Source organism: Equus caballus, chromosome 17, assembly GCF_041296265.1.
Source record: "Equus caballus isolate H_3958 breed thoroughbred chromosome 17, TB-T2T, whole genome shotgun sequence".
NCBI classification, from domain to species: domain Eukaryota; kingdom Metazoa; phylum Chordata; class Mammalia; order Perissodactyla; family Equidae; genus Equus; species Equus caballus.
In genome coordinates, this window is record NC_091700.1 from 93075971 (window position 1) to 93089394 (window position 13424).

At 40.1% G+C, this 13424-nt stretch overlaps 1 pseudogene; it reads right to left on the bottom strand.

Annotated features, from left to right (window-relative positions):
• Positions 1 to 2185: 2185 nt before the first annotated feature.
• On the bottom strand, positions 2186 to 4199 carry LOC100063888 (glycoprotein-N-acetylgalactosamine 3-beta-galactosyltransferase 1 pseudogene; annotated as a pseudogene).
• Between the last annotated feature and the right edge of the window lie 9225 nt (positions 4200 to 13424).

Below are 13424 nucleotides of genomic sequence, written 5' to 3' on the forward strand. Positions count from 1 at the left end.
CCTATATTGTTTATATACGCAGTCACCATTTCCCCCTAGCTGGGAAACTTAGCCATCCTTGACCCCTGTAACTTCTTCACTTTCTCACATCCAGTGATTTCCTGAACCTGATGTGGCTTGCATTTTAGTCCCTGGACATAGTGTTATATCTCAATTTAACAAATGCAAACAAATCCACAACACAGAGCAGATTTGCTTCTGGATGATCTGGTCCGATACATATTCTTCTTTTAAAAATCTGTATTATAACCAGCAGGTTCTCAATAATTATTTGGAAAAGAATAGATAAATGAATAGTGCACTGAAATAAAAAGTTTTCAAAGCCTAAAACAGATCTCAGTGGCTTTTTGTGATGAAATATTGGATTGTATCCTCTGCCAGAGATGCAATATAAATAACTACTTACATGGTTCATTGAAGGTATAAGTGTCCCATCCTTTATGAAACTGTTATTATTGTTATGGTACACTTGTCATTAGGATAAAAGTTATGTTGCAATCATGCAGCCATGATGCTATCAATTTATTCCCTGTCCTTCTTAGCTTTCGACATCTGAAACCATGAAACCAGCTGAGAATCTATTCTGGCACAAAACATATATTTTTCAAATGCATGTGCTTTTTCAAAATTTTTTTTTGCTTATAAGCAATATAAATTCTATTCAGAACAACTTTTGCATATCTCTAGAGTTAAATTGCAACCTAAAAAAAGAAATTCTTAAATATTAAAACAGAATTATGTGGCTGTTGCCATACAAGGAAGTAATAACTAAACTTCTCTTTTATGTCCAAAGTCACTATAATATGCCTGTGTTTTAGGGTGAGATTCAGATACTCTGCAAAGTATTTTGTCTATATTAGTAGCGCATCTTTTTTCTTACCATTAAGCCCTGGAGCCCACCACCCTCACTCCTCTCAAGGTGTTGTGTCTCTGTCTATATTCTTTGAATCCTAAGTTGTTATAAGAGCATCTTATCATCTTATCTCTAAGAACATGGGCTTCAGGATCACATTGCTTGGATCTACCACCCACTAGTTTTACCCAGTTATTATTCATCACCTGTAAAATGACACAATAAAAGAACTTGGCTCATGATGTAATTATAAATTTTAACTTGTGTCTGTACGCAAAAGGTTATGTATATGCTGTAGAAGGTTAGAAGTGTGCCTTGCACTGAAAGAAGTTCTCAATAAATGAGTTGTAGTAGTAATAGCAGAAGTGGCTCTAGCCTACTTTCCATGGATTCTAACACAATTAGAGATTTAATATTTCAGGTCTAAATAACTCCACAAGCTACTAAATGTATGACTGTCCTCTGTATTCTTTTATTGTTCTCTAACATTCCTGCACACCACCTTAATATTGCTTGTGTAATATTTTCCTTTGCTGAACATCAATGCTAACACCCTTTGTCCATCATCTCACCTTTATTAGTGCTTTACTGCTGTGGAATAAAAAACTATAAAATTTATGGCATAAAATGACACATCTTTAATATCTCACAATTTCAATGAGTCAGGGATCCAGACACAGCTTAGTGGGTCCTCTGTGGTTTCCCACAGGATTGCAAACAAGGAATTGACCAGACCTGGGGTCTTATTTGAAAGCTTGCCTGGGGAAGTACCCTCTTCCCACTGTTTAGCAACACATGACATTTTCAGTCAGATGTGTCTTATAGTCCTCTCAAAACTGCATTCTCATTTCAACATTCCTTCTAGATGACATGTAAGGAAGCTGTTCTGCTCACTTGACATGGAAAGCTCCTTCCCACTTCCGGCCCATGCCTCTACTACTCCTCGAAGTCTGAGTCAAACTGCAGCCTTCCCCCAACCCTAGAAAGTCTTTTGTCTGTTCTCCAGACAACAGTGATTATTCCTTTTTCTCGCCTCTCATTTTACTTCTAGAATCACATGCTTTGCCAGTTAGATGTCCTCTGATTTGTTCATGTCGGTCATATAAATATACATATTAACCCAAAAATAAACAACTTGACTGTAAAAGCCACGTCTTATTGTTTCTTGTGCAACATCTAGCACAGACCTTGGAAATTTGGTGTGAATAATAATAATTATTATTATTAAATAATTGTTTAATTGAATGATTTCCAGCATGGAGACCTGGTAATTTGGTGTTAGAAAAGTAAAATTATGTTCTGGTAGACTCTTGGAAGACACTGATGGGGATTTTTCTTTTTTATTTCAAATTGTGGTTTCATCAATGCACATTTAGAACAAGTGCCATTTTTATTCTTTTTCTGGAAGAAATACTGTCAATTGTAAATAATCATTGAAAGTACAAATGCATGGCTTGAGTTTACAAACAACACTGAGCAAAAGTATTTCTTTCTAAAATTTTTTAAAGACAGGTTTATTTAGCTTTGCATATATGTTACAAAATGGTGTGGTGCAGTTTTAGCAAATTTATTTTGGTTTCTCAGTGACGGTAATACATGTGGTCAGGAACGGGCAACAGAATCTCTAGTTCCTCTACCCTACCTGGCCACCACCATTTTAAAAACCTTAAATAATAATATGCATATATGTATGAATGTATGTGTGTTACTGTATCAAAACACCTTTTAACAAACTGCATAGCTCATTTAAAGCTTCAGTTGAGAATCAGACATATGAAAGCACTTCACTTCTGTTCACTCATGTTTTTCCTCCAAGGATTTCCTGACTTTGCCTTTGGATCTTCATTTTTGTATTTTTCACTTGTTTCCTTTAGTCTCAGGTAAGGCAGGTGGACATCTATATACATAACCATATGGATGAAAAGGATAAACAAAATATTCCAACACATGTATAACTGTCAAGTCAACATAGAGAAAACAAACTGCAAGATCAGAACAGAAACCAGGACCCATTCAGGAGGATAATAGTTATAATCCCAGTACCAAAAGATTCTGGTTAGATAACCTTTGATTAAGCGGAGTTCTGGTCCAAAGGGATGGAAAGTTTCTTTTCCAGTGGGATCGCTGGAATCCTCTGAATCTATGCTTATGATTTCCATGCACCTCCCTGGCACTAAGTCTTCAATGGAAGCACTGTGTGTGCACCTGTCTGTCTTGAATGTATCAATAAATCTCCTCCAGTCTTCTTTGTTTGGTACAGATCCTTCTCCACTCATGTAGCCATGCTTTATGTAGGACTTAAATCTTCTCCCAAGGTATAAGGGTTCTGGAGGCCTGTAGTTTGCCAGAAGCCATCTCAGCTTCTCTAGTATGACCTGTAACCTCATCTGCTGTCATAAGCAAACCTCCTCTTCTAGACAATGGTCATGAACGCACTGAGAAGCTTTCATAGTTTTCCAGGAGAGTTGGTCTCTGCCTTCTTCGATGTTTAATCCCACAGAAGAGAAGTCTTTATTTCTTTCTGAATTCACAAATAATACTTGATCACAATGCTGGACTTGATCACAACCCTAACCCTACACATTTAGCTTTTCTCTTTAGAATTTAAGGCGACGTCACAACCCCGCAAAGAATTTTAACTTTCTGACAGAGTTTTTCAGCGATGTCTGTGTTCTCGTCTTTACATTGGCTGGCATCTGCAGTGAAGAACACCTCTCCTTCTGGATGATTCTGTCCCTTATCATCTGAATGCCTAGACCGAAGCTCATTATGAAGAATATTAGGCTGCATGTCACCCTCCTTTCTCCACAAAACACTAAATAGCTGAGAAATAAGAAAACTTTGATGGCTGATGCATACAGGAAAGTTACAACACTCAGTCAAGCCTTAGAGGTCATTTCCAGAAGTTATTTCCTAAAATCTAAAAGGAAAGTCGACATACCATGAAAATACACCACATTTATCCTTTATTTCCTGTCTTCTATCTCCCGCCCTCCGCTTAAGAGTAATTCCAGTTGGAAAAGGACAACCCCGCTACCCCATCATTTTCAGAGAAGACCCTGAGCTCCAGAACCAGCCTGCCTCTGCAGTTTGGGGCGGGCACTGTCGGTGGAAAGCAGGTGGAGGAGACAGACCCCTGCGGGAGGCCGGAGGCGCTCAGCTGACCGGCTCTCCGGAAACTGACCGCGTCACAGCCCGGTTCGGCCCTCCGGGGGCGACACCATCCGCCCCTCGTCGCTCCTCAGGACAGCCACGAGGGTGGTTCGGGCCACCCCGTCACTCCTGGGTGGCCGCAGCCACAGTGGGTCCCGCCTCCGCCGAGCGCCCGGCCTGCCGGCCTGCGTCTCCATCCAATATACTCCCGCCCCGCCCCGCGCGCCCCCTCCGCAGCGTCCCCATCTCACGCGCTCCTGCCCGGCGCGGCCCGCCCCGCGGGCCCCCTCCCCAGGGTCCCCATCTAACGCGCTGCTGCCCGGCGCGCCTCGCCCCGCGGGCCCCCTCCCCAGCCTCTCCATCCAAAGTGCTCCCGCCCCGCGCGCTCCCGCTCCCAGCCTCCCCTCGCCTCTCGTACCCGCTCCCCAACCGTCCCCTCCTCGTGTGCCCCCTCCCCGCGCGTTCCATCCCCAGCGTCTCCGCCCTGCCCCCTCGCCTGGCGCCCTCTCTCTCTGGGCTCCCTGCCCCGCGGGCTCACGCCCACCCAGGAGCAGCCAGCCCGCATCTCTGCTGCCTTAAGTAGGGACTTGTTAATGGTGCAGTTTGAGATTGCTGCTGATTACATGTTCTTTCGATATATGGGTGCATTTGAAACAGAAGATGAATAGCACATCTTTTTTTGCTCCCTTTTGAAACTGCTCTAAAGCTACAGTGAAGAGAGATTTTAAAAGATATAAATCGAAATTATTAGGAAAAAACGGTAGAGGAGAAAAAAGCAACACCATTTTGGAAGATGTAAGACTAGTGAAAAGTTATTGACTTAACAGATCTGACAAATAAAAATGGCATATAGTAAGTAAGTAATGGAATATATTGGAGTTTATGAGGAAGCCATTTGGTGTAAACCTAATTCGGCCTGACCTTGTCTTTCCAAAAGGGCCTGACCATTGCCATTGAGCATGCATTGTATATCTGCTTTAGATATTCCCTATGGCAAAAACAAAGGCCCTTGATATAAAGGTGCAACTTCCCTCCCCCTCCCAAGGTTGGCATTTCCTTAAGGATTAAGCATCTTTCCTTAGGCTAGGAACTGATTGCTGCGTTCACCTGTGACCACCCAGCTCAAGACAATAGACTTGCCTCCTGCTATGCCCTCTGAGATAGCAGACCACTACCTGCTGTGTCCATCAAGCGCTGTGCCATAGGGCAATCTTGTGACTATTGTGAGAGGGACATTTCAATCATATGTAAAGCATCCTCTTTGGGGGTATATAACCACTCTGCATACCTCACTTCTTTGGTGCCCTTTCTTCCTTCAGGAAGAAAGGCCCCGGGACATGGTCCTCATATTTTAGCTCAGAATAAACTCTCCCAAGTTTTCATTTATAGATTGGTTATGGATTATTTTCGTCGACAGATCCATGATGACAGAATTTTATAGAAGGGGCATGGGCATTTAAAGTCAAAGTGATCTAAAATGAACCATTTTCGACAGGCTTTCGAATTACAAGAATACTAACTGGTCGCGCTACGAGTAACATGGAGAATGATGATTGTGTAGAATGCAGTTGAAAGGGGAGAAATAAAACTAAAGTTGTGAAGGCAGCTGTTTGATGTCCTAAATCTCTTCTCCTACTGAACTCCCAGAGGCTTATCCCCCACACGGGATATCAGAGGAATTTTCTAGCAAGAAACTGATGGCTCCAAGAGAAGAATCGTAAGAACCGACAGAGTTCCTTCTGCACCAAATGGCCCAGCTGAAGCACCACTTGGAGAAGATCATGGAGGGTATACACTTCGAACCTCGAACAGCTTTCTAGTTTGCCACCCTTCCTATGAGCAGAGAAGGGAGTCAACCAGAAGTCTCTCAAGCAAAAGGTTTGAGGTAGAAGGAGAAACAAACCAAAGGGGGAAAAAATAAATTGGAGGAAATAGGAACTCTCCAGGGAGAAGAAAACTTCAAAAATACTAAAGCACTACCATCTGTATCATTAGGGAGATAACAAAATATATGGTAAGCATGAAATAAGAAAAATATGCTGGGGAGAAAAGAGCAATCCAGAAAGCATGCTTGCGCATGCATGCGCACATGCACACGCGCACACACACACACAAACATACACAACAGATCTTTGGGAAATTAAAATCAAGAGAGCAGAAATAAAGCTCAGTAGAAGTTTAGGAAGATAAAGTTGAAAAAATTCTCCAGTATGTAGAGCAGAAAGACAAAGCTGGAAGATATGAGAAAAGATTAAAGTAAAAATCATTCCAGGAGATGCCCAGTTGAAGTACTAGGGATTCTATAAAGAGTAAGACAGAGAACAGAGAAGAGAGTATTATCAATTAGATAATTCAAGGAAACTTTCTGGAATGAAAGGACATGCATCCCAATTGAGAATGGCTCCCTGAGTGCCCTGCTTACTGACAGAAAAAGTGCCTCCTATTCTTGAGAACCATCAGCCAGTGCTCCCTGAGTGGGATGTGCAAGGAAGATGTGTTAGGAGATGAGCGCAGAGAGGAAGCAGTCAAATCTTTTAGGAATTCATAGGCAGCAGTGACGACGCTCGCTTTTACTAAAGTAAGATCTGAAACCATCGGAATGTTTTGAGTAGAGAAATGGCACGATCTGTCATTTTAACTCCATCAATCTGGTTGCTGTGTTGAGAACAGACAGAAGAGAAGGAAAGGCAGAGTAGGTCCATGAGTTTGTGGCAAACACAGTGTTATTGTCATACACTCTTTCTACCATTTTTAAAAAGAAAACTCTTTTTTGTAATACATTTAACATCAGTTCCCACATTTATCTGCAGTTCTTTGTGATAATATAGACAAGGGAGCAGAGGTGTTTTTTCTTTTGTTTTCTTTCCTCCCTCCCTCTCTCCTCCCCTCCCTTCCTTCCTTCCTTTTTGCCTTCCTTCTTCTTTTCTTTCTTTTTTTTTGAGGGGGGGATGGATGGTGTTAAACATGGTAAGCTTGAAACATTGTTTAGTCATCGGAGTAGAAATGTTGACTGAGCAGTTGAATGTACCACACTGGGATTCAGAGGAATGATTCAGGCTGGAGATAGCAGTTTGAAGCCATATGACTAGGTAATTTCATGAGGGGTTTGACTGTGACTAGAAGACAGCCCTGGGGCTTATCAGCATTTAGAGGTCAGAGGGATGAGGCAGGAACAATACAGCCCATTGAAAAAAAAAAAAAAAAGGCTAGTATACCAGGTGTTTCCTGGAATCCACATGGAGAAAATGTTGCAGGGTGAGATTACATGGAATGTTGATATGCACCTCGGATGGAGAATGGGAACTAGTCTTCTTGTTAGTGGCTTGTAAGCCTGGTGAGAATGAAATCATGACGGGAGGGATCAAGACAAAGTGTGAAGAGTTCATCTGAAGGGAGCAAATCTGTGCAGAGGGTGCTTTGTGGAGATTTGCCTTAATGGGGGGCTGCGGAGGAGGAGGAGAAGAAGCAGAGAATGGCAGAGAAATCTGGGAACTGATGTTAAATGTATTAAGAATAAGATTTTTCCTTTTAAAAATAGTAGAAAGAGTATTTGGTAATAATAATGATCCAGTAGAAATGCAGGAAAGGGAGAAGTGCTGCAGCAAACACCTAGTGTGGGCCAGAGGGAGTGGATCCATTGGCAGGAGGAGAGGCAGGCATTAGCTAGGAGCACAGATGGCTCATCCGTCTTTACAGGAGGCAGGGCGGAGGCAGGGCGGATGTGGGGTAGATGTGTCATATCTGAGCGCTTGTGGAAGTTCTTTCTCCTACTTATGTCAATTTTCTCAGGAAAATAGGAAGTAAAGTCAGACATGAGTGAGGATTGGGGAGAAGATGTTAAAAGTTTGAAGAGAGAGATTTGAAATGGTAGTCTTAGGGGTGTGGGAAAGTGAATGGACCAAGTAAATTCAATATAAACTCTGGGTAGGATACAGAGTAATATAAACAGCAACACTGAGTATTGCTCAGACCCAAAGTGGGATATGACCATATCAGGAGACAAGGTAGATGAGGATGGTGTTAGTGTGTGGGAGGAGGCAGAGAGAGAAAAGAGAGTCACATAGAAACGAGCCACTGCCAAAGGCTAACGGATACTTTCAGACACATAATTTGTATAAGAAGGTGAATACTCAATGAATCAGATACAAGAGCTAAATGATTGCCTCTGAAAGGGACTGAATCTTATTTATTTATTTTTTTATGATATTAACTTTATTGTGGTGGTCTGGAACGAAACCTGCAATATCTCTGAGGTGTATACAAACAACACAAAATTTAAAATGGAAATAAAGAGGTTCCACTTGCAATAACTAATCATAACTGAAAACAATAAAGTGCCAAGGAACAACCCCAGCAAGAAATAGTCAAAACCTATTTGAGGAAAACTTCAAATCATTCTGAAAATATGAAAAACAAAAATTGAATGAATGGAAAGAGACACCATATCATTGGAAAGAAAAACTTGCCATCATAAAGATGTCCACTTTCCCTACATTAATTTAGAAGTTAAGAATGCGTTGAAGAAAAACACAATGAGGATTGTTTTTATCTATGAAACTATTTCTGAAGTTCATTTGTAAAGAAAGAAGAATGGAGCGCAGAGTCAGGGAGGCTGAGGTGGCTGGGATCTCAGCAGCAGCTAGCAGAGAGGATGGCATATCTTCCTGCTTTTCGCATGTCTAACAATTTCTTATTGGAAGCTAGACATTGAGAATTATGCATGGTTGGCTGCTGAATTTTGTTGTATTTTAAATATATATTTAGTCTTTGTTCTGGAACCCAGTTACATTGCTTGAAATTGGTTTGAGTCCATTGATAACTAAGTTTAGTTAAGGTGGGCCCAGAATACCGTAGTAGTAAGGGCTGATGTGGGCCCATTTTTCAGTTAATGTCTTTCTGAGAGCTGTGCTTCATGCCTGCATATGAGCAGTTCTTTCCACTCTGGCTGTGAGCGCACTGATTACATCCAGCCCCATCTTTGCTCTGCAGATTGCTCCCCGACTCTTGTCCATTGGTGTTTCATAGCCTTGCTGGTTTTCTCACGTTTGTGCAGCTCATTACCAAGGCAGACCTGAGGAGAATCTCTGCAGATCTCTGGAGTTTATTCTCTCTCTCTCTCTCCAGCTGCCTCTTTTCTGGCATTTGGCTTCACAAATTCCCATTGCCGAAAGTGAGAGAATAAATCCAGTCCCTGTTCTTCCATCATGGCTGAAAGCAGAACTCTGTATGTCATGATTTTACCATATGGTGGAATACTATGCAGCTCCTGTTGCATGTCCCACTCTGCTAGAAGACCAGCCCCGAGACACTGTGGGCAGGGATGCCTGGGCCTACAAGGCTGCCTGGCACAGGATGGGGCTCAGTGAGTATTTGCTGCGCTGAGGCATAAACCCCACCGTCTCAGCATCTCTGGAGCCACATTTACCACACGCCTCCATGAATGTTGCAAAGACGCCTGGGCAGGCTTGATGTGGCCTTTTCCCTTCCGGTTTCCCACCAGCCACTTTCCCCGGAGGAGTTTAATCAATGAGTCAGCGTAATCTAGAGCTTCTCTTTGAAGCTTTCTCCATGGGTGCATACGTAAATCGTGTGGCTTAGCAACAGAAATGTATTGTCTCCCAGTTCTGGAGGCTGGAAGTATGAAATCAAAGTGCTGCTTCCTTCCCAGGGCTGCGAGGAAGGATCTGCTCCAGGCCTCTCTCCTTGGCTTGTAGTTGGTCATCTTCTCCCTGCGTCTCTTCACATGGTCTTCCCTCTACGGAATTTTATTTTTAATTCTGATATAACTAGTTGATTCTTTACATCCATGAATAGCCTTGATAAAAATGAATATTTGAAAATATTTAATATTTGAAATATTAAAAAATGAGTAGAGTAAGGGAGAAAAAAGTGTATGCCCATTGGTATATATACATATAGATAAGTAATATGTTTAGCTGTTTGAATAAGTAATATGTGTTCATTTGGTCACATGTTATGACCTTTTTAATGCCAAAAGGATCTGAGATATAAACAAGTTGCTGACTCTTTAATGAAGCATCCACACACTTAATAGTGTTTAGCTGTGCATTTCAGGGAACAGCAGTATCAGCGAGACTGACCCAACTAATTACTAAAACATGGTAATAAAAATAACACTTTTTTTCTTTGTGAAAGACATCTGGCGTTCCATGAATCAAATATTTAGAGCTAAAAAATAGCAGTGGCAATTGCAGAGAAAAATGTAGTTTTCTTAGCTATCACTGAGGGAAACCTGTATTTTGTCATCCAAATTCTCCTAATTAACACATCAAGATCATTGTTGCTATCATCATTTAACAAAAAGATTATACATGTGAGGTTCTATGGACTGCCCCCTCCCCCAGCCATCAGACCATTGTTAATTTTCAAGAAATTAAAGTTTAAAAACGAGTAAATTTGTTGGAAAACATTAATAGGAGGTATTATGTTCTTTGAGAGAACATAGATCTCCTGCACTTGTGAATTTAGCTTTGGCACTAACGTCAGTATCCTGGTCAGGTCCAGCCTTGGATAGCGGGCTCACTGGGTCATTGATCTTCTTACACATCCAGGTTCCTGGGGCCCTTACTTCACGCTCAGAAGTGGGGAGAATGTTCAGGGATTCTCCTCATGCCTCTCTCCTAGAGCATGAGGAGGAGTAGATCACTAAACAGTGACATGGGCCACAATTGTTTTTGCTCTGCAAGCATTCTGAGAGCATGTAAAAAAAAAAGCTGATTTAATCTCCATAGCATTCACTGTGGTTTATAGTAAACCCAGAGTCTTCATTATAATTTCAAACCAAGAACAAGGTCCTCCTGCGTGTGACATCCAATGAGCCATGAAAGGAACTAAGTACATTCACTGCCCTGGAGAGATTCCAGCAGCTTCCCTGCATGAGATCAGTATATAACAGATGGGACCAGGGTGACTGATTTAATTAGAATATTTTAATAGCAGAATGCAGAACATTGTACAGCTCTATCAATTGGGAGGAAGGACATTAAATTCACCAAAGTAATTGTTTCATTGGGAGGATATGTCAAATAAAATATATCTACATGCAATATATATATTTAATTTGAAGGGAATTGAAAATGATTATGAAAATGAAGTCATTATATAACATATGATGGTTATCTAAATCTTTATGAGAAATGAACCTTTAAAGCTTCTCAAATATTTATCTTATCTTATTAATTGAAGTATCCTGCTGCTTTAAGCTCCTTTTGACCTAGTCACTATTGTCCTCCAGACTGAAAGCTTGATACATTAGAAGAGGAAGTAGGTTTTTCAGTCTGTTCAGAAAATAGACATTTCTTCAGACATAAAAGACAGTTTATAAAATATACAGCATTTATCTAGAGTTAGTGAATTCTCTAAAGGGAATAGTAATACAAAAATGCAATTCTTAGAGGAAGATAGCATCCTGCTTTATGCTCTTGAATGAGTTTTACAGAAACAGAAAGCAAATTAATATCTTTTCATTATAATTAACCACAAAATATTTGGAAGTTTTTATTTAAAAATTTGCTATTATCCTGAAATTTATACTTAAGGCACTAAAGATTAGTATCTCCAAAAACATTTTATCTGCTAATCTTGGTGGATAATATATTACATATTATCTTCCAAATAATATTTATCATTCTATTTTGAACAAATCCTGTATCTCATATAATAGAGCCAGCCTTCGTATGATAATGAATGATTGGCATAACACAAGGCTTAGATCATGATACTTAGTGAAATTGAATTAATAAGATCATAGAATTTATGTCAATTAGCCTGAGTAGAATCTGTTGTTCAGTTTCTGCTCAAGCAGCAATAAGAGAAAAATGCCCCTTTTTACTGAAAAGGAGTCAGTCTTATTCATGTATACTTGATAGGATTTTTTTTATTTTGTTCACAAATCAAAATAATCAACTAGGTTTAAGGGGAAAATAAAATGAGATATCTGTACCTATTTACCTATCTATCTGTTTATCTATCTCTATATTTATATAGGTAAGAGCAGTTTTCTTTTGATAAAAAGAGAAATAGTATATATTTTTGCCTAGTAATAAGGTGTCATGCTTTATCTTCTTGAAATAACGTATTTAATTAATGAATTTATTTTTTAAATAACTGATGAGCACATTCATCATCATAATATTTAAGAAATAACAGTACATTCTTAGAGAGAGGAGTGAGAATGAAGCAGTTAAAGAGAACACCCCCAGAATCTTTGACTTCACTAGCTGGCATCCAGAGGGCATCACAGAATCGAAGATGCTATGGAGGGTTTGATCAGGATGTACCAACCTGGCAACGGTTTCCTTCAGACCTGAAACTCAAGTGAACTATAAAATCTCTCTTACTGTCCCAGTACAAATCACATTTTAAATGAGGAGACAAAACTCAGGGTGCTATGATGATGGCACCCTTCTCAGTTGAAGAAACCAGCAATCATGCCGTGAATTCCACAGGAAGCCTACTGATGGAGAATATGTGCTCCTATGTTACTGTATTGTACAGATCAGTACGGTAGCTAGTAGTAACAGGCTTACCTAGCATTATAGAAATTACTGATAGATATGCTCATCTTTTTTGAACTTGGAACATTAGCAGAAGATATAAATCAAGAATCCTCTGCAGTTTGTTTTGATATCAATCTTTTCGAAGCTAAAAATTTGTCACGTGAAAATGTACATGCAAGAGAGTATCAGAAAATATACCAAAGCAGGTTCTGGTGAAGAGGATTGGATACCAGCTGGTCATGATACACGAAGAATTGCATCAATTTCACATGAGAAGGGATTAATCAGAATCACTTAATATGTTACTTGTCTTTTGATGTATGAATATTTCTGATTCAGTTAATCATTTAATAAACTGCATGTGATTCTAATATTATGTTTTAGTCATTCTCAAGGAAACATTTTGTTATTTATTTGAAAAAAAGTCATAGTTGGAAGAAGCTTTTCCAATGTTACTAAAGTGAACAATTGACAATTGCAGTCCAACTCCTTGGTGCCAAGAATGATCAGAAAAGACAGGTGGCACCAATACAGCATGCAACTTTATTCACACCCATTCCAGTGTGCGTCTGCTCTGCCTCACACCCACATGATGCCAAGGAGTGGCTCTTCACTTTTCATTTCTTTCCCCTCATCAGTGCTTTCCCTGCCTCTGAAAGTTCTTCCCCAAATGTACATGTAGCAGCCCAGAGTCTGAATAGTATATTATAAAAAGTCCTGTCTTTATTTTTTCCTCTCATTACAAATGAGAGATTTAGAGTAAAAACTTTACAAGGCATGTCAAAGCTAAGAAAACGATTGGATCATTTCTTAATGCCCTTCTTAGGACTGATTCTGTGCTAATGCAATAATAAGCCACTAAAAAGAAGTGTGTCCATGCTAAAATCACTTTTCCATTT